The 24216-nt window shown below is 45.3% G+C and overlaps 1 protein-coding gene across 1 annotated transcript in view; it reads left to right on the plus strand.

Annotated features, from left to right (window-relative positions):
* Positions 1-17328, plus strand: part of SOBP (sine oculis binding protein homolog) — a 161630-nt gene extending 144302 nt beyond the window's left edge. The window contains exon 7 of the mRNA XM_037520174.2: positions 17292-17328. The gene's annotated coding sequence lies outside the window, so the exon portion shown is untranslated. The remainder of the gene's footprint in view (positions 1-17291) is intronic.
* The last annotated feature ends 6888 nt before the right edge of the window (positions 17329-24216 follow it).

Consider the following 24216-nt stretch of genomic DNA (forward strand, 5'->3'; position numbering starts at 1 on the left):
CCCTCCTTCTCACAAGGCAGAGGCGAGCGAGTTGTGTCCCTAATGGTGATTTTTACCTTATGTGTTTTACAGTACACGGGTCACACTTTCATTCCATCCAACACCATTCCCATTTTGCAGCTGAGGAAACTGAGTCACAGTATGTAAGTGCCACAGCCAAGGCCACTTACTTACTGAGAAGCCCACTGTGTTGAGGCTGATTTGAAACACTAGCTCCTTAATTACACTTTCATTTTATTGTGCTCATCTCTGTGATTCACCCTGTTGGAAAAGGGGAAGATGGGAGGAAGGAGAGGTTGCTTGGGACCTGTAAATGTTCAGTCATGAGATTTCAGGGCTGTGGTTTCAGGAGTCCATTTGCAAATGAGAACAAAACCAACCTCCCTAACATGCTTATGTCAGCTGAACCCAGGCCACTAGGCCCCAGTTTGCCGGGTAGGGTGTTAGAGCAAATTGGGGCCTACTGGCCTGTTCTTGGGGTCTCTTCCTTCATTTTGTTACCAACTTACGTTCCCAGGCAGGCCTCAAGCATCACAGACTAGCTTGTCTTCCTCCTTTTTGTGCTCCATGGCTCAGCTAGCGCATTGCTCACCTCTGCACACAGTGAGAAGCTTGGATGTGGGAAAAGGCCACATTACTCAAGTGGGTGACAACATACAGCTCTGATCTCCTGCGGGGAGCCTGCTTACTGCCAAGTGAGGTTTCAGTGATGAGCCCAGAATTTCAGTAAAGGAAAGGGGAACTAGCATGCTGGTATAACCAGAGGCACCCTCATGTGCTCCTCCTGCTAATCCTGGTGGAATATGCATTCTGCATCTTAGCAGGAGGACAGTGAGGCTTGGAGACATTGCCCTGAACCAGACCTGATCAGTGGGGGAACGAGTATTCAACTCAAGTGTTCTGGACCCAGAGACAGAGCGCTTCCCTCTGTCCAACAGGGCAGCAGATGAAATTTATTAACTCCTTGTGGAAAGTAAAGGAAAAGAAATGAACATTTATTAAGCTCCTAATTTTGCATTGCTCCTTCCAGGAGCTGGGGAGATAGAAAGGTTAAGATGATGCTGTGCCTGCCCTCAAGACAGTCTGCTGGGGATATAAACCCAGGGATGAAGGAGGCCTGAAGGGGAGAAGTGGACCTTGTAGGAAGAATAGTGCTCACTTTTGTACTTTCAGGTCATCTTCTAAGTGTTTTTCAAGAATATTTATTAGGATCTAGGTCTAACAACAGTTACCATTTTTGTGTTACTGATGCAGAATCCAAGATAGAGCAATTAAGTAACTTGACCAAAATGGCCACATTAGTAAGCAGAGTTGAGATTCAAATTCAAGCTGACTCCAGAGCTACATTTTCTTTAAACTACTGTAGGAAAACAGGCTGATTGGTCCCTTTATTACCCTACTTGATGAAATTCTTTCAGTTGTTTTGAGGGAAAGTTCCTAGACAAAAACCAAGGCCACTTACCAACTCTCTAAACTGTTTTAAAAGTGTTTAAACCTGGTTTTTCCAGCAATAAACCTAGATTGCCAAACGATTACTCCACAGTGGGAAATATAAGTGCGACTAGACCACATGATGTGGTGTATCCAGATCATTGTCTCTAAGTTGACACATTTACGTGGGTTCTTACCTAACTTCTAGCCAGAAGTCTACTTCGGAAGCACAGAGCCACAGTAGGGGGGCTTGTTGAGTGGTAGGAGATGGATTTCTAAGCCACCATAGTCTGAGGTTTCCTTTTTCATTTGTGGCTTTGCCAGCAGGAGCACTATACTAAAAATCAACTCACTGTTCCTTCCTGATTTTGTATCTACAACTTCTGCTATCTTAAGACAGATGGCCTCAGCCTTCTCATAGTCACCTCAGTTGAAAATGCCTCTGATTTCTCCACTAGGGTAATTTAACTGGTTGACGCAACAGTGAATAATGGGGATATGTAAGGGAAAAAAAGATGACCTTTGGAAAGCATCAGGAATTGTAATTTTAAACACATTGTAATACTGTCCATTCAAATGACATTAAAGGAAGAATGGAGGGCGAAAGACTTTACTACTGTGACTGGATGGAGAAGTGACCAGGTCAAGAATAGTACCACTAGTCCATATTAGCATGGGCCTCAAAAAACATAAAAACATGAAATATATGATGACAATTTGGATGATAAATGTTTCAGAATAAAGAATCAGATTAGGGTCTTATATGTGGACCAAGCTCATTACTAAAAATATTAACCTGGTTTCAGCTAATTTCAGAAGAGGTCCATAGGTGCTTAAGACTGAAAAATCCTTTTTATGATGGGTCCCTCCAACAAATTACAGCTATTCTCTAAAGTGAGAGATACTCAGGCTTTGCAGCTTCCATGGGGTGACAAGCCAAGTGATTTAAGATGGGGGGAGAACCATCTCTCCTCCACTAAATCACATTCCCTTTTGCCCTCTGTAGCTCCACGTCACCCCACAGCACAGTCTCAATCTGCCATAATTCACTCACATTCTCTGACCTGTCCTGATTTTCTGTGCACACGTGGTGTGGTTTTTCTTCCTGCCTTCAGAAAACCAGCTCACTCATACAGTTGCAGAAATTGGAAATACATCCATTAAATAAAGGCCTTTGTGCCTTGACAGTAAACACTGCTTGGTGACAAGTTAAAGCCAAAGTGGAAAGCACTAAAACCAAAAATGAACCTGGGCTGAGTTGTGGTGGGTGAGCTGCAGGTGAGTGATTTCTCCACGATATCATTTCTCCAGGGAGTCTGTCAGGAACTTTAGTTGGGGTTCTTCATTATTTTCAGTATGTCCATCAGTCTCATACTGCATTACTATTTTTAAATCATTTAAATTTAAAATATAGATTCAAAGTAGACTATAGCTTGATATCAATAATCTAGGTAGTTACGGTTACCTTCAAAGAAGTCATCATATTGCTACTTCTTTGGAAATTATAGTCTTTCCCCCATTTTGAAGTTATTCTGTTCCTGGTTACCTGACTTTCTTGTTTGTTGATATGATTACAAATGATTTCACTGGGCAGATATTTTCCTAGATGCAGAACTAATTAAGAAGTTGTAAACTTCCTTTCATCTTCAACTTTAAGTCTCCAAACACCAGTTCAGCAGCTTCTGTAGGCTGGGGGAAAAAAAAATCTCCCCAAATAATAAGGAAAACAATGTATAAACATTTTCCAAACTATTCTATCCACAAAGAATTCCATTTATAAATGGAATACTCCCTTCTTTGTCTTTGCCTTGGAGCTTGGGGATAACTGTTTGTATTTGTTCATTTTCTGAATTTCTACAGTTTATACTTGTTTATGGTACATTGGGGAGTTCTGAGTAACCATTTGCAAATGTTTGAAGATATTCAAAAGAAAATATTCACCCTCCTCAGTTTTCCAGGGAAATGACATATTCGCTTCAAGTAAATTAATCAATGGAAAAAATGTGTGTCACCAGTAACCCTTTCACCTAGGAGTGACAAGTCACCTTTGTGACCCCTGAATTTCCTTTTCTAGAAAGCTTTATTGAAGTAACATTGGCTTATGAGAGTATATAGGTTTCAGGTGTACAACATTATGTATTTCTGAAAACAGGAGACTCTTCTCCCTGGCCCCAGTTCCACGGGTGCTTCCCTGGCCTTCTTCCTTCCATCTTTTGTTCTTGTCATGAAAACTCAAGGAGGTGACTATGGTTTTGACTCTGGGAGCTTAATTATTAGTCTAGCCATGGGGCCACAATCCCAAAAGTGACTGGGGTATATAATTGTTGCCTCATTAGGGAAATCAAAAGGATGGAAGTGACAGGTACCTTTCTAACAGTTCAGTTTCTCTGACTAAGTAAAGTTAAGTTCATACTTTGAATTATAAAAGTATGGCTATTTGCTTTTAAAGCAAAGAAAAGAAGAAAAACTGAGAGCAGAGGAAATCATAACAAGTGGGATATGCTTAGATCCTATGCCAGACTTGAGATTTTAGTGTTCCGGAACTTGATTATTGGAAATGTTAATGGACCACATAATCTCTGATGTTAAAGTTTCTCTCATCTCAGAATGCAGATGACTGTCCAGTTCCAGGCAGAGGTAATTCAAAGAACCAGAAGGAAACCGTCAGGTCTACATCATGAACACATGTGAGGTGTGAGGATCTAAGAGGTGCTTACGGGATCCTTTCAGGCTCATAACAGAGAATTTTCTGGAATGAATATTGTCAAGTTTGTCCTTAGTCTCTTCTTGTGCAATGCTGCTGGGTCTTTGTTACCTTTCTGACAAGGGGATTGAAGGAGAGTTTTCATGCACAAGCATCTGGCTTTTAGATAGTATTTCACAATCAGATTATGATGGAATAGGAAATGACATATGTGACCGGGTATTTATTTCTTTCAGATGTAGCCATAACCCTCCATCTTCAGCAGGCTTAGGACTAGGGTGAGGCAAGTGAAATGGATAGTGCACACTTTAAAGAGGAGCTCATTCTTGGGGTTGTGCAAGTGCAGTGCTAGTCCTCAGTCTCTAGATCTTCTGGTGCACACAGCTGCTGCTCTCTTCTCCCAGGGACTAGTCCAAGGATGGTCAAGTCATTTCTCCTGGAACTTCTTGGAAAGTTGTATATCCCCATGCACAGAAGCATTTTCTTAGGAGGAGAGGTCCATAGATTTAGCTACCCATAAAAGTATGATCTACATCTCTGAAGGATTACCTTATATTATTACCAAGCAATATCTAAGTTGGATGATTTTTTTTTCTTGTTACGCTGAGGAAGCTGAATTGTTAGTTTTCCTTAAAATGAAGAATTATTTTTAGCAATTTTTGCTGTGCACCTATATTGCAGAATCATTGTTACAGCTACCTCATGTAGCACTTGCCTCAAAAAGATTGCCTTAGGGACCAATGCAAAAGATTATATAGACCTTTCTTCAAATTACCACAGGCTGTGAGTGCCTATGGTGAAAGGAAAAGAAAAGGAAAGCAAGAAAAGAACCTACAGACTAGAAACTTCCCCAGCACTTGGATGTTCGTGTTTACACTGTATAGGAGATGCCACTCTTTGATTGACAACCTTCTACCCTGCTGTTGAGGCCAAGAGCGGGGGAAATGGCTGGAGTTGGAGAAGCAGGGCAGATCCAGAGCACTGACACACCATGTTTCAGGGTGCTGCCCATTCTCCCTAGCTCCTCACACTCCTTTTCACCTGGAGAGAGTATGCCTCGAAATGGGAGTATTCAACCAGCTATTAGCAAGCCATGGCCCAGACAGGCACTGGAAATAAGTTCCCTGTCTAGTCTCCAATGAATCATGCCGTCGCTGACTTGAGAGACTTCCTGGGCATCATGGTTCAATCATTTACACCTACCTTCACGCAGACAGGCATCGTGGAGGGGTAGAGGTGTTGGAGGACCAAAATACACTTGGTGGAACACTTACCTCATGTAATGGAACACTTACCTCCCCCCCTAATGCTCCACCTTTTCCAGACTCTCCTGTCAGAGACTGTGCCAAAGGGCCAGAGGGTGGCCACTCTTTTCTTCACCATGTCCTGCACAGCATTGTTTTGTATTCTTTGTTGGTTGCCTTTTTAAATGCATTACACACTTTATGTGTGGAGGCATGTTAAGGTAATGCATTCTGCATGTGTAAACTTTTTTTTATTACCTCAAAAGCATAAAAGGAATCCACTTTAAAGAAACAAGTAAATTAGCTTTAAAAGATAAACAATTTAATGCTGGCATTGTTTAACAGGGTTCCATTCTCAGGGAAAGGGAGTAAATGCCAGCTCAGATGCCAGCTCTAAATACTTACAATGCAGAGCTCTTTAGATCTGTGGATTTCCATAGCATTGTGCAAGAGAAGCAGTAGGGGAGTGTCAGGGTAGATAGAGAACATGAGCCCATCATCCAGGAGGGGAAACACACATGTGCACACACACACATTATTTCAAGGGTCATTGAAAGGATTCTAGTGAAAAGGACCAGAGCAAAAGCAAATGAGAACAACAAAAACTTGGAACTGGTCTCTTGTGCTTTAAAATAACTCCTGAGTGCGCTAAACATTCTTAGATTGGAAACCAGTCAAGTTGCCCCTGAGATCACTTGGTGTCCCTAGGACCGAGCTCCCATCACAAGCAACAATCTGCGTGCGCAGCTTGCAGTTTTTCCCCATCGCCCAAATGCACAGTTGTGAAGAGGGAGAAGGAAGGAGTTGCTTTCCCTGCTGCCCTGAGGTCAGGACTGTGACAAATCAAAGCTGGCCAGCACTCCCCGGCCTCATTCCTTCCAGATATTTGGCTACACCCCTGGTTGTCTCATCATTTCCCCCTCTGGACCCCCATTTTGTTGCTTTTCTTTGATGGCAACTTGTGTTTTGTTTTGGGTAAAAAGGAAAGCAAGGATGTGACTAATGGCACTTAAAGAACAGAAGGGAGAAACACTTTTGGACTCATTTGGTATGAAACATCAACTTAACATCCCAAAAATGCAATTAAAAGGTATATCTCTCCCTCATTTGCATGGCTTATTTCCCCAGACATGCTTTTGGTATTGAAAATGAATGGTATTCCCATACAACATGTGTCTCAATTTGTAATGATACCCTCCTTGCAGCTGGCTTAGTTCTCCAAGTGTTTCTAAAATGTTACTGTCTTAAATTTGAGCCAACCTACAATAACAAATTATCTAGGAGCAAAGTGGCTAAGCTGCATTTAGTGAGAGAAGGGGAAACCCTATATTTCATCTTTCAACTCTTGTTTTGGAAATTCAGAGGGTAATAAGATCTTTTCCTAAGGAAATCTACACACGCACACTTTAAAAATTGTGCAGATTGGGTGTTGTTGGAGCAAGAATGATCAGGTTTAAGTTTCTCTGCAAAGTTCTGCATCCCATCAACAAGCCCTTTTGATATTTTAAACCCATATTTAGAATAATTTCAAGATATTTGGAGCACATGTGGTTAAATGTAAAACTTTGTCATTATGATTTGTTAGATGCTTATACTTTAAATATTTATAAGTCATTTTTAAGTGCTTTTTCCAAAAGCCTTCTCCCACTAGAATGCTATAATTGAATAGCTGAGCATCATTAGAGAAGACACAAGAAGTCCCCATAGCATACATGTGCATTCTTCCTGCTTTTCTGGTTTTAATTCAAATGTCATTTTTAGTAATTCCAACTTATTTTTAAATGTTTAAAGAGTCATTAACAGGGTTAATTGTTGTGATTTTAAAAAATCCCCCAATCCCCAATAGGTAAAATATTCAATTTGAATTGTGTTGAGTTCCACTTCTTTTTCTTAACCTCAGAGTAATGAGTAAAACTTTCCATTAGAGTGTTAGATCTGAGTGTGTGTCTCTATGAACTTAAGGGGTCATATTGTTTCTCTAAAGTGTCTTAGACACAATTTATTGGTGTTGGTTTGAATTCTTTATTATTCACCTTCGACCATCTTGAAAACTAAGACACAGAACCCTGACTTTACCATCGGCAGCCTGTTTGTGCACTTACTATGAAAAAGAGGAGAGGGGAAAAAAAAAACTTTTTCCAAACTCAGAATCCATTTAAGCTTCAGAGGTTATAAATTTCAAACTGACCACAGGCCTCTGGGGCTCAGCCCCTTTTATGACTGGCAAAATACACCTTTCTGGTAAGAACTGGGGAAAAGAAGGCTTAAAAAGGCTCATAAACTTGCTTGGACATCTAATAGCTCTTACCAAACAGTATTTTCATGAGTTAAGTGTAAATGAGTCAGAAACATATAGATTGAATTTCTTTTAAAACACACTTGGGTTTAAAAATTAAGGCCAAAGTGCTTGGCAAAATAAGATTTGGTTTTAGCCAAACCCCAAGTGTTTGAAAAAAAAAAAAAAGGTTTACAATTTGCCAAACCAAAAATGCATCCAGGTCCCTCATTCCTCTCATTTAATATGAGGGCATCATAAACATGGGACTTAATGTCTATGTTCATATCCACTAAGGCCTGAGCAACATAAATCCCAAATGCTGTGGAAAATAGTATGTATGACCATGCAGATGAAGGTGAGGGTTGCTGGTTCAGGGATCTGTTTTTGATTTTGACAGAGCCCTTCACTTCTGACCATCTGATCAACTTGTTTTGTCTTAGGTGCACGTGCACACGTGTGTGTGTGTGTGTGTGTGTGTGTGTGTTTGTCTTAGGCACAGGAATCATAACTTTAAAAAAAATCTCTGGAGTTCTTAATTCATACTTAATTCATATATTGCAATCTGCAAACCTTAATAAACTACTAATCATATCCAAACAAAGGGAGGCCGTTCCCTCTCAACTTATTTATGGTTCAGAGATAGTCTTCATTTATTTCCCTAGAGGACAAAACAACCCTTTTAAACTAACAATATCTAACACTGACTTCATGCAGGGACACTGTTATTAGATATCAGAAGAGGGGAAGGAGGGAGGGCAGGAGATAGGGAAAGAGGGGCTGGAGGGAGGAAGGGAGAGCAAAGAAAAAGTAGATAGTGTGGCAGAGAGAGTGGCAGAGACTCACTTGTCTCAAGGAACAATAACCTGCTGAGAGAGACAAGAAGTAACCAAGGTCACTTTTCTGGAACCTGCAGAGCGATGTGACACTACATGGGAGGCTCCAGCCAGGGTAGGGCCGGGGTGGTGGGAGGGGGCTTGAGTCATTGATGTCATCACATCCCTAGCACAGGGAGCTGGCAGAGTGGGCATGCAAGTGCTGCTTGCACAAGTGAGTGAGAAGAGTATCAGGAGAGGACTAGCTAACGGAGTTAACCTGAAGGTGAATATGGAGTTAGATTCTATGATTAGGGAGGAACATGGAACCGGCAGTCAGGAGCAGAGGTCAGGGATGCAGGAGAATGTCAAGAGCTACAGAGGCAGAGTGGGGTTGACCTTCCACTTCCCTGGACTGGAGCAAAGGGCTTGCGGGCAGAGGGAGAGGAGGAGGAGGCTGGAGGAGAGCCAGTCGGAGTGGGACAGGCTGGCGTATTTGTGTCTGCACACTAGCAGCATCACCGCGACCTCGAGCAGAGGAGTGACAGGATGAAATCTGTGTTTGAGGAGAATTACTTTAGCAGCTGTTCATAGACTGAAAGGAAGCTAGAGAAAGACTGGCATCGCTAAAGCTGATCGTTGCATTCTGATGACAGGCTAATTACCAGCAGTTGATTCTAAACATTGCAGAATGTTATCACTACAGGGTGAGGGGCGTTGGCTGCCTCATCTCTGTTTTAGGCATGTACAGCCAGGGGGGCAATGAGGTGGGAGGAGGAGCTTCCTTCTTTGTGCCCAGAGTGGGGCCCAAGGAGGCTTCGTGGCACACGGTGGAAGAAACCTCACAAATGACAGACCATTCCGAAGTCCAGTCCAAGGGGATGCTGGCCAGGCCCCAGGCTGCCACAGAGACAGGGGCTCCACCCTCCTGACCCACCAGCTGCTCTGAGCCTTAGGCCAGCAGGGGAGGGTGTGGTGCGGGCTGTCTCATGGTGGGCGCACGGGGGCAGAGAGTGGCTGTCCTAGCAGAGGGCTTCTCTGGTGAACACGGAGACTGCACAGGGGCCACCACAAGGCCCAGAGCTCTGTCCTTGGAATGAAGAGCAGCCATAAGGTTTGGCTGGCTAGCTTTACCTCAGATGCCTTCAGAGATTTTCACAGAATCTCAAACAGATTCTCCTGGGGCCTGTGGGTGCTTTCAAGGCAGTATTGAAACTTTCGGAAATGTTCTTTTATCTTTTTAACTTCCCAGGCCTTAGGCCTCTGAAGCTTACCTAGGTGGCATCAGTGGGTTCATGGTGGGGAAGGAGGAGGTGCTGGGTTTACTGGGTGAGAACACTTGCTTTGGAATGGGGCGGACCTGAGTTCAAGTCCTGCAGAGCCACTCACTACTGAGGGAGGGAGTAATCCACCTCTGAGGCTCAGTCTCAGGACAGGAGCGCAGGTAACAAACAATGTGTGGGGATAGGTGGGAAGGCCCAGGCAGAGCACAGTGTGTCCTTGTGCTGGAGGTAGCAGGTGCTGTCCCACTGGAGAGGTTACTGCACCTCAGAGAAAAAATGGGCTGAAGCAAGGCCTGCTTACATTTGAAAACCCACTGGCTTGCTCTCCAGCTGTGAGACTTCAAAGAGTTTTATAACCTCTTGGTGCTTGTGTTTTCTCATTAAATTGTGACAACTATTATTGAGCACTGTCTCTATGGAAATGGTGTTCCGAATGTGACACACCCACATGGCCCCATCATTAAACCCATTTTGCAAAAGAGAAACTGAAGCACAGACAGACCAAGCCTCCTACCTACTGCCATGGGCTAGTAAATAGCAGCCCTGGGGTGTGCCTGGCAGCCTGGCTCCAGAGTCTCCATGCCAGACCGCAGGGTATGGCTTATATGCAAAAAATTAAAATAATACCCCTGCTTCATAGAGTTATCAGGCTTCAATATAAATGAAGTTTAAATGTCCAGGACTGTGGCACACAGTAGGTGCTTATTACAAGAATGGTCACGGCAGCCCTTACCCCCAGAGCTTCTTTCCTTGGACGTGTAATGGAAAGTAATGAAATATTTCCATGTTGTCAACCTCGGAGGTTAGGGAAAACATTCCAGAAATTCTAAGATGTCTGGTTCTACTTTTACAAGGAGGGACCGGGACCAACAGAGCAAATGCTCAAGGTCGCAGAGTGGCGCAGCTAGGATTAGAACCTGAGTCCTCATCTGCCTTTCCTCTCAGTGGGACACAGGATACCACGATGCTGCTTGAATTACACGGCCCGTGCCAAGGACCAGAGTCATGTTTTTGCCACCCACAGCATTGCTTCCTCACATCAGGCAGCTGATTTCAGGGAGGAAATAGGTTGGACTTGAACATCTGGGGTTGAAGGGTTGAAGGGTTGCAGAAAAAAGCAATTATTAACCACACTCTCCATCTCCTTGGCTGTTGGGGGTGGGGGCAGTTTGTCAGCATGCTTGTTCTTTCTACAGTGACGTTTCCTTGAATGTGAAGACTGCCCCTCCCTCCTTACCGCCTCTCTGCTATGGGCTGGTTGCAAAGAATAAAGTGTCAGGAAGATCTCTTTTCCAGACCTCACCTAAAAATCTTAAAATGTACTGTTGACCCATAGGTCATAGCTAATTGCCACATAAAGCCTTTTTCCTGAGTTCTTTTTTTTTCTTCTTTTTTAAAAGATTTATTTATTTATGCATACAAGAACTGGGGTACAGGTCAGAGGTTTGGGGTGTGAGATGAGTCACCAGAGACAGAGCGGGGAACAGAACAGGCAGACAGACCAAAAACACTGCTGAGGGGAGCAGCGGGCGAGTCAGGAGAGGTCTGCCCCACCATGTGGGTCTCTCTCTGGTCAGCCGGTGATCGAACCCATGCTGCAGAGGCTGTGGACAGCTTCACAGCACTGCGCTTAACCCCCTGTGCCACCAGGGAGGTCCTTCTTTTTTTTCTTAACCTACAATACCTATGTTCAGATATTACATAGATAACTCAGAAAAATAACAAACTCAGTCTTAGAGTAAGCATCTACTTGTTTTGTGCAAGGCAGAATTTTGGGAATGTACAGGAACTGGCTTCAGTCATTGGTATATTAGATGGAACTTGAATGAAAACACAATTATTCTTTCTTATCCAATAGTTTGTCAAAATTTTTGTTCACAAAGTTAAAGCTGGATTATATATGCTCTAAGGCCCCTTACTGCTCAAACACTGTGACCCCACTTGTCAGGGTGAGGAAGTGCAGAGATGACTGTTGGCTGAGGGACTATATATCCTGGAAGGGAGAAAGGCATCAATCCAGCTGTGCCCCTTTCTAGCTGGTGACTTTGAGTAAGTAAGTTACTTACCTCCCTGGAAACATTTTTTCATTCTGTAAGATGGGGTAATAATAAGGACCTCAGTAGCTTTGTTGTGTCAATAAAATAAGTGTATAAGTGATACAGGTATATATAAAGCTTACTTGTTTTTAAGTGAACTGAGTACCTAAACAATCTTTAGTGCAGCATTTGACATAATGTAAGTGCTCAATAAAATTTGACTCCTGTCTTTGAAATCATCGCAGCCTTCCCAAACCATAACAGCAAGTACTAGGTCCAGAAAGTCAGGGGCCTAGGGCTGCAGGCTGTTCAAATTTTTCTGCAGAACTTCAGCTGTATCATACAATTACTTTATTTTTCTCTTTTCTGAATGATTGTAGCTTCCTGTTCTAGCGCATCAGTGAAATGTGTGCTGGAAGTCCCTGTGTCCCTGTGTGCTTTCAGAAAAGGGTCTGAGAAAGGGTCACTTGGTTTACTTAAACTCCAAGGTCCCAGAAAAAATTTGAGGTAAAGAGAATCATTTGTTCGGGGTGAAGATAATGACTTTTGTGAGTGCACAGGAGGGGGTTCTGAGGCTTAGGGTTCTCTGTCCCTCAGGAACTTTCAGAGGGCAGAGAAGCAGCAAGGGCTGCTTGGAAGAATAAACTCACCTCTCTGCTCTCTTAACTGATAGAGCAAAGAAAACCAAGATTTCAATGTATAAAACAAAGAATTAAATATGTAGTTATCCCAGTTAGGGGGTCTTATAGGGTTGTGATTTTTATTGATGAAAGAGTAAAATAAGATCTATTGCTAAAGGAGAAAATTATAAAAAAAGAAAAGCAAGCATGTGTTTCTTTTTTTTTTTTAACACTGACTTATGACTGCCATGGAGTGAGTGGCACAGTCTGGTGGATTTGCAGTTCAGACCAGAGCCCTGAGCTGAGCTAAGATGAGACTCACCCTTGGTCCCCACCCCACTCTCCTCATCATGCATGGGTTATTTGCATGGCAGTCGCCCCAGGAAAGAGAAGGATGTTTCTCTATTTAGCAAAGCAACTAATGAGTTATAGAAAAAAAGGTACCCTCTGCTTCATAAATGAAAGCAGTTTTATCCTGGTAAAAGCCACATCAGAACTTTCATGAAGCAGAAATTGATGAAGGAGAGAGGGGAGCATTTTTTTGGCAAAACCACGCCCAGCTGTGGCCCTTTCTGGGATGGTCTTGGTGCAGAGACCACTGTCTGGCATCACCGCTGGATTTATCAGCTGGTGCAGATGGCTCTGTTCGTTGACCGCAGGGCTGTGCCCTTGTGAGTGTCCCAGAATAGCCGCAGCTACCTGAGAGCAGCCCAGTCCTCCGGGACTTGTCATTGTCCCAGATAAACAGCGTGGCAGAAGCCAGCTCGTAATGGCTGTGCTCAGCAGTGAGAAGGGGATGGGCCGTCGAGGCTGAGTGAGTGGCATCCCTAATCACGGCCTAGGTACTGGGACAAAAGCTAGTGGACTCGGCCATGGGTATTTCTTACACTTCCTAGAGCCGTTGCCACGGGGTTTTGGACTCCCTGGAATAAATATGGCCGCCTTCTAAATAGTTAAGACACAGCCTACCTGCAGAATGTCGATTTTGCTAATTACAAAAGTACCTGAGGAAGGAAAGAAGAATAAAGGTTTGGAAAGTGAATTCCTTTAATCAAGACTGGCTTCCTGGGAGAGATGGAAGGTGGCACCCTGGAGGGATGAACTCGGCCATGTTGGGATGTAGAATAAGACAGACATTTTTTTTTTTTTTTTAGAACATTACTTTGGGGAGTGGTTGCCTGAAAAATAGAAAATTTCCTCTTAAATGCAATTAGCATAAATCTTAGATCATAAAAGTGGAGGAAGTAAACGTGAGAATGGCCACCTCTGTGTGTGTGTGTGTGTGTGTGTGTGTGTGTGTGTGTGTGTGTGAGAGAGAGAGAGAAAGAGAGAAACAGACAGAGAGAGAGACAGAGACAGAGACAGGGAGAGACAGAGACTTTCTGAAACTTTGAGCTTCAGAGTCCAGAAATTAAGTCTTCTTCATGCATTTATAATTATTACTATGCACTGTTCAGGTTTATAACCATACATATTTGATACTGAATTTGGGCCAAAGATCCTACAGTCACAAAATATGACAGATGGAAAATGAATAGAAAAGCTCACCCAGCTCCCCATTTCACAGAGGAAGAATCAAAACTTGGGAGCTAAGGAATAGAATCAAAAATTCCACTAGTCAGGGGTCATGCTGGATTGTAACCTGCATCTCTCTTACTTCTTGTGGTCATTTTCCTTTTGCACAGCTCAAGAACTTTAGACAAGAGGATGGATTTTCCATAAGACCCCTCTGCTTGGCGAGTGTGAAATAGACACCAGCTCCAGCTCTGGAACTTCCTTCCCTAATCACTTTCTCAAACTCCAAGTTACATCCTCCCCACTCAGGAGTTTCCTACTTTCATACTCATATGTATCAAGTGGGGGAAGCCCAGACCTGGTTCTTTGTTTTCGTTGATTCCAGAGTTTCTTCCTGTGTCCCCAACATAGGTCTGCCTGAACCTGCCAGATCCAGAACACCAGGAGACACCACCCCCTCCTCCAGTGTTCTCAGCAGAAAGGGGCTTGTACTGCCACCATCTGGCCTTTGTGGGTGCCCCAGACACCGCAAGTATGTGACGAGAGGGAAGGCAACAGCCCAAATTGTCTACTTTGCCATTCTCTTAAAATAAGCTCGGTATGAGGAGGCTTTCAGAGCAGCGGGAGTGGGGCTGCAAAAAATAGAGTGCGGTGCAGCTGCACCCTTTAGAACTTTGGGGGAAAACACATATTATTTACCAGACAATAATAGATACCAGAGAATAATAATGATTATTATAGTGTTTGGGATGGCAAATGCTGCAGTTAAGGTTCCAGAATGGCTCTCATTAGAATCCCGTTTTCCAGTCTCTTATGAAAGCCTTGAAATTTTCTCCAAGTAGGCTGATGCTGTCCATGTTTGGCCTTTGTCCAAAGGTGATTTGAATACAAAGAAACTTATTTGAGGAATATCTCTCTTTGGAGGGTCATGATTACATTCAAGAAAAAAGCTACATCTTTGAAAAGCAAGTACTGCTTTCTTAAGTAAGTCATTCAAAATGGTGTTTCCTAGTCACTGGAGAAAGTGTTGTACACCTTTTTTTTTTTTTTTTTTTAATTTCCTTTGAATTTTTTATTTTTTTTTGAAGATTTATTTATGTATGTATACAAGAGCTTGGGTACAGGCCAGAGGTGTGGGGGATGAGAGGATTCACCAGAGACAGAGTGGGGAGCAGAACAGGCAGACTGACTGAATACACTGCTGAGGGGAGCAGCGGGTGAGACAGGAGAGGTCTGCTGCGCCATGTGGGTAACTCTCTGGCCGGGGATAGCGTGCATACTACAGTGGCTGCAGATTGCTTCACAGTGCGGTGCTTAACCCCTTGAACCACCAGGGAGGCCCTAATTTCCTTTTTAAAGAAAGAATACACAGTCTATAAGATTTAGTTTGTCTTGATCTTAAGCCCCCCAGGTGGGGTTGTTTTCCTACCCCCGGTCACAGCAACTTCCAGGCTATGCTCCCTAAACAGAAAGGTGTGTCCCCAGAACAGGCTGCCCCAGTGCCTGTAGATTCAGGGGTCATTTCTGAGGTTCCTTCCCAGTCCTTTGTGACTTCTTATTTGATGGTGGCTCTTGATGTTTTGTTTTTGTATCCCTTCTCGCTACAGTCTCTCATTCTCCCAAAAAAAAAAAAAAGCGGGGGGGGGGGGCGGTGGGGGGGGCAAAGAAGGGAAGAAAGGAAGAGGAAGGAAGGAAGGAAGGAAGAAAAGAAGGAAAGAAGGAAGGGAGGGATGGAGGGAGGGAGAGAGGGAGGGAGGGAGGAAGAAAGAACAAGAGAAAAAAGTCAAAATGAGCTCTTTATTCAGAGATAAATATCCACATTTCCAGTCTGACCATGCCAAATGAAAAGGTTTCCATGGCCTTGTAATTCCACCCTCATTGCATATTTGTGGTGTTTTGCATTTTCACTTTGGTTATTTAATATACATATTAAATGCACACAGATCTGGTGATTTAATGTGATTTGGGGAACTCAGGCATTTCCTGTCATGCACATTCAGATTTTCAAACCTTGTTTCTGGCCGATCATTATTATCGCTACCATTAACACCGGGACTCGGAGAGCAGGATTCAAAGCCTGAGCGTCTACTTAGTCCTCCCCGTGGGCACCTCGACCTCCTCACGCGTGTGCTAATTGCATGCTGCAGACACCTTGAGCAAGTTTCCAGGTCTCTTTGTGGCCTCCGTTTCTTCAACTATAAAATGAGGAAATTGTGGTGTGTTCTCTCTGGGGTCCCTTAAAATTCTAAATTCTTATCACCTCTCTGAAATTATGTGTTCATTGTTGCAGTAATGCTCTCCTGAGTTGTGAGGATGTGTCCAAGTCCTCTGTCAGCACCTCACATTAACCAAATTTTACTCATTTACCTTTCTGACATCCCCAGTTTTTGCCAGGGAGAAAGATAATGTTTCTGACTCTCATTCTTTTGACAAATGTGTTCGAACTGGATGAAGGGCTGGCTGGGTGTAGGAACAGGAACAAAACAGACGTGACCCCAGATCTCAGGGACTTCATGGTTTGGTTGGCAGACTTCTAAGGGGCTGCTTACTTGGAGTGACTGAATGTCCTGAGGAGGTTATGTTTCCAACCAAGGGACTGGTAGCAAATGAAAGAAGCCAGTAGGGATGGAGAGACAGACTAACATGTGGTAAAAGTTGGGGGAGGGGTGTGTGTTTCAGGAACCAAGCTTCCCGGTGAAGAGTTCTGTTCAGACACTCTGCCCCGGATCCAGTCCCCTGCTGCTATTTGGTTTGGAGATGAAGAGATGTGAATGGCTCACCATTGTCAGGCGAGACCCACAGAGAGGGGCACTTGTCCAGCTCAGTTGCCTCTGCAGAAAACCCTGAAGAGAGATCTGTGTGTGCCGTGATTTTTCATGCGCTAAAAAGTCAATCTCTTGGCTTTCCTCCTTTGCAGCAAACACGGGGGCTGTACAGGGGTGAGGTTCAGATCTCCAGGATCCCCTGGTGACCTTGTCTGGCTTTGGGGTGACCTTGGGATTACTCAAGGGCGTCTCCTGGCAATTAAGCATACAGTGACATGGAGGGTAAAAGCTGCCAGTTTGCAAAGGGGATGCTGTGATTTTGGGGGAGGGCGTGGTGACAATGCTCATTATGGGATTCCAAAAAGCCGCTCGAGTTTCCTTTCCTCACACAAAGCTGGCAGGGCCGACGGGGAGCAGATCAGTGAGGGAAAGGAAAGTCAAGTTGAGATACTGCCACTGTACTGCTCCAGTCGGGGACTCTTCTTGGGCAGGGCCCGGTGCTGGAGGGCTTGCCTACCCAGACCTGGGTTCTCCCCAGCCTAGGGGGGACTGGGTGGAGACAGGGTCCAGTGGATTCTGATGGACCCCCTTCTCTTTTTCCAGGAACACTCACTCACAGGGTACCTTGCATGGAGAGAGGGCGCAGAGCAAACTATGTCCCGCCATCCAATGACACCAGCTGGTCAGCTCACCACCCCCTCTGGCTAAAACTCAAAACTCAAGCAAATAAAGCCACTTCCTGTCATTAAGCATCTTGGAGGAAGCATCCTCCCTCGGTGGCCTCTAGCCCAGAGAAGCCAGCACGCCTTGGACCCACCACGCGGGCCCAGCCTTCCTGCTGCCACCAGCTCTGCTTCTTCCCAGAGGAACTTAGGGATTTCGCCCCTGGTTTTAAAAAAAAAAACAAAACAAAACAGAAAACACCAACAAGCCACAAGGACCAATGTAGGTATTCCCCCCGGCTCCATCTTCAAGGCTCAGAGGGTGAGGCTGGAAGATGATAACGGATTTGAAAACAGAAATCTTTTTTAAACCTTTTTAAAAACTGCTGTGGTTTTGCTGCTACACTAAGAATTGTGATTTGCATCGTATGGTTTGGGACCTATACTGCTCACGTTTTGACGGCGGAGAGGGAGCCCCCTGGAGTCCCAGCACTTCGGACTCATCTGTCCTGCCCAGGATGCACTTTTAAATGAAGAGTTAGAATATTTTATTGGCTAATATACTTTTCTTGTTATTTTTACAAAGGCCACCTTTATCCTTTTTAATGCCATATTTTCAGTGTTACACTTTTATGGCTTTTAATTTTCGATTTGACAGATGTAAGAAGCAGCATGAATAGTTTATACTGTGGTTTTTCAGAGACTGAATGCCAAGAGAACTCGGTAAATGTTTATTCTTCTCAGCTTTCTCTTTAAATTCCCCTAAATAGCGCCCCATTTGGGAACAGAGCAAGAGTGTTGAACTGAAGACCAAAATGCCCTCAAGGTGTAAAATAATCCGAGGGGGAATATTTGCTGGGCGTCACGAAAGACTTGGATGAAATTTCAACCCTGATGGTTTTCGGTGATCCAGGAAGTAAGTCAGTGAAGCAATCTCTCTATATGCAGAGCCCTTTCATGATAATTAGAATGGTATGGACAAACCAATGAAAACAAGAGGGAAAGTGAGAAACATCACCCATGATTCTGTTTCACTGTTTGCTTTCTCCTGTCATGGTTAAGAGAAATGTGCAATTCGATCCTCAATCAGTGGGTGGAGGATAACAGGGTAGATTTTCTTGTGTGCACTTGTACAGTTGTAGCTGCGAGTCCAGAGTCCTCTAGAGCATGTGTCCTGGCACTGAGTTGGTGAGACAGTTGTGGAGTGTCCCATTCTGATGAGTACAGAAAAAAAAAAAGAAAAAATAAGAAAAAAATCAAAAAAAGAAGAAAACGTAAAAAAAAAAAAAATCAAATCACCTTGTGATCCAGTGTATCTGTTTACTAACTCGAATAAAGCAATTGTTCCCTCTGGAGGGTCCAGGTGCCCCGCCCGCGAGGCTGCCAGCCTGCAGCAGGAGGCAAAGCTGGTGGGGGGCAAGGCCAGGATGGTGTCACACCCGCCTCGAAGCACCCCCGGCCCATGGATGCGGTGTACATACTGTATTTCTATATTCTCCTTTGTACAGTCACTTCACAAGTCAAGCTACTGTTTTACAGGTGCTCCTTATTTATTAGAGCCGTGAGAGCTTGGGGGACACACCTGGCGAGCGAGCTCGCTTTTTAAAAATGAAATTGGGGGCAGGGAAAGGGAGGCGGGAGGGAGGGGGAAGCTCGCAAGCCCAGGGAGAGATTTATAAAAGTGAACAAAAGAAAACTTCCAGCAACAAATCAAACAAACAACCCACCCCAACACCAAACCCACCCATGCAGGAAGCAGCTGCCCCTCCTCTGGGGTCTCATTGCCCTGCAGGGGGCTCCCAACATTCTCCTCTCTCCCGGACTGGTGTCAGTTCATCAAACAAAAATAAATCTCTACGGAAAAAAAAAAAAATGCACTTACACATGCTTATTTTGCTTTTCTCATTATTATGGCTACTGTTGTTATTTTTTTGTTACAGAGGTGTTCATTTCTTTCCCCCAGGGAAACATTTTAAAAAATAAAGCTAGAAAGTTTTCAAAGATGATGAGATATAGGGGTGACACTGGCCCTACCCAACCTGCTTGGGATCACGCTTCTCTGCCAACTAGAGCCCACCCAGTCCCTGGGAGGGTCTGCTCCCTGCACGCCCCCTGCCCACAGCTCGCAGTGTGTGGAGTGAGCTCCCGGGCCTGGAGACTCCAAGTCCCTTCCCCAGTGTTCTCCGAATCCTGCTCTTCAGTTCCCAGGGTTCGGGTCTCAGGCTGCAGCAGGCCCAACCTGTGGATGCAAACCTGAGGGTTCCACTTCCCACCCTGTGGTGGGCAACAGTTCGGCTTTAGCTTTCCATGATGGGGGGCATCAATCTGTTTTTCCTTTGGTACCTGAGTTAAACATCATAACATTTCTAAGGTAAAAAGCACACTCACATTGAGTTCTAGCTAACGTAGTGCTAGCATCTTGCTTGCCATATGAAAACGGCAAGCTGAGAGGTGAATTGACTTGCCCCGAGTCCCGCGCTGATTTGGTTTAGCTGGTCAAATAACAAATGTTCATTTACCACTTAGGCACCATCAACAGTTTCCTCTAAGTGACCCTCCTAGAAGTAAATTCTAGAGACCTGGCTTCTTTGCCTTCTGGAGCCTGCGGGAATCTCCAGTTCTGGGAATCTCGGGTTGGGGGTATGGGGTTATGTTTATGACTCTGAGGGCCTGGTGGGGCTGTGTGGGGGCCAGGCACCCAGCTGTGGCTGTCTGGGGCAAATCCCTGACAGCTTTATTCATCTGGACTTGGCCCTAGAGACAATCATCCAGGATATTGATTTTGCTTTTGTTTGTAGTCCAAGATTGTCGAGCAGACATTTTGACCCTTCTGGAAACAAAGGTGCTTTTGTTCCAACATGAAAAGATTCTGTGGCATCTCATTAAACATCAGCACACCTTTTCCTCCTCTCTTCCTGCCCTTAATTTTAGGGCTCCCTGAATACAAAATCCACTTGCATTATAAGGAGAAATAGAAATGGTACAGCAAACAGTCCTGAGCATCTGAGCATTTAGTCTTCACAGTAACCCTCCAAGGATGATTTCCCTTCATTACATGTGAAGAACAGGAGGCTCAGCTGCTTTAGTCATTGCCAAGATCACACAGCCAGTGGCTGCAGAATGGGATTCCAATCCAAGGCCTTTGGTGCCAGAGTCTAGGCCACACATCCAATCTGGAGAAAAAATGTTGACCTCTCCATGAAGACTCATTTTGATGTCCTCTAAGTTTGTGGCAGGGCTTTGATTTTGTTCTAAAGTGGCCTTCATTTTAAACTAAGAGGACTGAGTGTTAACAGTCTTTGCCCACACACCTTCCTGGGTATGGGGCTGTGTGGAGTGCTCGCTGAGAAAGAGGGAGGCAGTGTCTTCCCTGTGGGTTACCAATCCCCTCCACCCTGAACGCAGGCCCTGGGGTGGGGATGGAGAGGATCTCACAGTCCCTGCCCCAGTGGCTGACACATAATGGGAAGATAAGGCTATGGAAAGAAGGAGCCTTCTCAGTCTCTCCAGGGATAATTTCCAGGGTTTATGTAATTGCACAGATGGAGCCCGAATTCACAACTCTGTAAAACCATCTTCTTCCTGCAAGTGCTCCTTTGATAGTGGAAGGCAGCTTGGGCCACAAGCAGGCCTGGGGGTCCAGCTCTTGCTGCCCTCAAGGCACAGCCATAGGCCGTGTATGAAGAATTTGCGCTTCCATTACTGGCTCCTCCTCCATTCTGAGGGCCAGAGTCTTAGCTTTTTTAACCAGCTTCAAAAGAGCCCCACTCTGGGCCACACCTGCTTACTACTCTTCAGTGGTTCCTTGTGACCAGGGGAGGCAAAGCCAAGACCCAGGTGACAAGCCACACACCTGCGGGTCTGGTCCCCGCCGACTCCTCCAGCCCATCTCACTGCACTGTCAGACTAGGGGCTGTTCCCTGACAATCCTGATTTCTTTCCCCGTCCTGTGCCTTTGCATATAGAGCTGGTCCTGCCTCCAATGTCTTTCTCTTGTCATCACTGGGCAATTTCTGCAGCCCATCAAGACTCAGCTACCCGCAGGCTGGTACTCTGCCGAGGAGCATGCAGGGACTAGTCCCCACTCCTGCTGGAGCAGGCACCCCTCCAGGTGGCTGTCCATCTCCGGGAACTTCACAGTCAGTGTCCAGCGGCTCACCTGTCCCTGCACTTTGCCCTCATATCTTGAGGATGGGGGTGCTGTCTTATCTGCCTCATATCTAGCCCAGGAGAATGCCCTCATTGTTATTGTTATTATTATTACTATTTTTAATACAATTAATAAGCCATCTCCTTCAAACTCAGTTTAGATGTCATCCCTCCTGAAGCCAAGCCTGATTTCCCAGAGGTACAATTAATTGCTTCTCCCTTGAGCTTCCCTGGTTCTTGTTAAAATGGACTAAGGCCACTTCTCACACTGCTCTCCCCACATCATCCAGGATCCCGGAAGGTGGGCACTGTACCCCTCCTCACTTTGCATCCCTGAAGAGCTATTCTTTTCTTTTTTAAAGATTTATTTATTTGTACAAGAGCTGGGGTACAGACCAGAGTAGCTGGAGGGTGAGAGAGTTCACCAGAGTCAGAGCAGGGAGCAGAACAGGCAGACGGAGCAGTGGGCGCGACAGAAGAGGTCTGCCATGCCATGTGGGTATCTCCCTGGCCGGCCGGGAATTGAACCCACGCAGCAGAGGTGCAGACAGCTTCATAGTGCTGCGCTCAACCTCCACCACCGGAGAGGCCCTGAAGAGCTATTCTTGAGGCACTTTCATCCTACTAGCTTCCCAGACATTTGTGCAACAAACACAGATCGAGGGCAGAGGCTCATTTGACCCGGTCTCAGGGCGGCAGGCAGCAGTGCTGCCACGTCAGCCCGTCAGACAGCACATCTCTGGGCTTCTGCTGAAGGCAAGGGGCAATACAGGTGCTCAGACCAGCCCCTGCCCTTGGGGTTCTGTGCTGTGCAGTGAATTCTGGTCACAGAACTCACACGTTATACTCAGAAGAGCTTTTGAGACTAGCTAACTTCTTGACTGTTGTATTCACTTATAGATAGAAAATTTGTCTTTAATGTCACAAAGAGCCACTTGTTCTGCCTAGACTGTGCATGGGATGAACACTTGCCACCTGTAACTCTGGCGGTAAGCGGAAGGGCCTCTGCTGAGAAACAGAAAAGTGCTCCCTGCCCTAGGTGCTCGCTCTGGGCACTGCCCCGATGGCAAGTTTTCCACACATATGCTCATTGAATTCTCACAACAGTTCTGTGAGGGAGGTAATGGTGTTATTGTCATCTCCACTTCATAGTCAAAAAATGAAGGCATGAAGACGAAGGGGCTTTCTGCTCAAGGTGCGGCAAGCGAGAAGGGCTGGCCCCAGCAGCAGCACTCCGTCCCAACGTGCAGCAGCCTCCCTGCGCCCCGACACCTGGAGCTTCAGGCCCTAGGCCAGAGTTCAGGTCATCTACTTGGTGCCTAAACCCGGGACTGAGGTTATTTTGGACATTCACATTGTGTTTGGGGAGAGTAAAATCCACAGCCTTTCCTCTTCACTCCTGCTTTAAATACCACCAAGATGACAAGTGCCAGTGTACCTATAGGCAACGTTTGAGGGAGATGGGGCAGGCACCTGTGTCAGCAGCTCAGAAAAGGAAAAAATGAGAGGGGTACTTGGGTACCCATGTTAAATTTCCTGGGCCCAGGAGGAAGGGGACATGTGGGCTAAGGACTGTTCTATTTCCCATTGGTCTGATTTTGGAGCTGCAGACTAGGCTTTCTCCCATATGCTCATTTAGACGGGGGAAGGGATGTCAAATAGTTGCTGCCAGGGCCATCTGGGGCTACATCAGTTTGCCGAGAGTTCAGGGGTCTGAACTGAACCTCACAGTCGTTTTTGGCCTGGGTCCTGGCCCTCGGTTGTCTAGCCTACCAATCAAATGGACAGAAATGTTGACAGCCAACTTGTGCCAGACACTGGAAGGGCCTCTGCTGAGAAACAGAAAAATGCTCCCTGCCCTTAGGTGCTCACTCTGGGCACTGCCCCAGAGCGGTGCTCAGACCTGAGAGGCAATTCCCACGAAATCATGTGCCATCGGCAGCGTCATTCCCATTCTGAATGAGGAAGATACCGGCCAGAAAGATTCCGTGATCTGCTCAGATCGCTCAATTTTGTAATACCAGAGCCCAGATGTGAGCCCTCTGGCCCCCAGCGCAAGGCTCTTTTGATGGGACCACAGCTGCAGAAACACCAGCGTCAACTCAGGTCATAACTCAGCTCAAGTCTGAATCAGCCAATGGGACATGTGCCTGATGATGTCATTCCATCCTGCTTCTAGACCTCTGGGAATGGATAATACTGTCTTTCCTGACACGCACATTTGGACCAAACCACCCCAGTGAATCCCTCCAAAAAGGAATGAACACCACTGCTAATTTTAGTAGACAATTATCCAATGCAAACTAAGTGCCATTTGATTGCATTACTTTCTTTATGCCTCACAATTCCCCTAGTAGGTTATTACTATGACTATTTCCATACTACAGATGAGGAAACCGAATACACAGAGGTTGAGTAAGTGGCAGAGCCTGGAACTGCATTTGGGTAGTATGATACAGAGCCCACGCTCACTCACATTTTGACCTTCCTTCGATGGATGGGTAGACAGACAGACAGACGGATGGATGGATGGATGGATGGATGCCTGCATGTGAACATAAATGAAAGTGTGCTTAATAGGGTACCTCATAAGTAACCAAATTCTTCACCAGTCACTTTCACTTACGACATCTCATCTTCCAGTGACTAGAGCACAAGAGTGGGCCCTTTCTCTTGAGTGACTAGAAAAAGTCACCTACCTCTATCTTCCTGTCCTG

This window comes from Talpa occidentalis, unplaced genomic scaffold, assembly GCF_014898055.3.
Source record: "Talpa occidentalis isolate TD23 unplaced genomic scaffold, MPIMG_talOcc4v2.1 talOcc4.2, whole genome shotgun sequence".
NCBI classification, from domain to species: domain Eukaryota; kingdom Metazoa; phylum Chordata; class Mammalia; order Eulipotyphla; family Talpidae; genus Talpa; species Talpa occidentalis.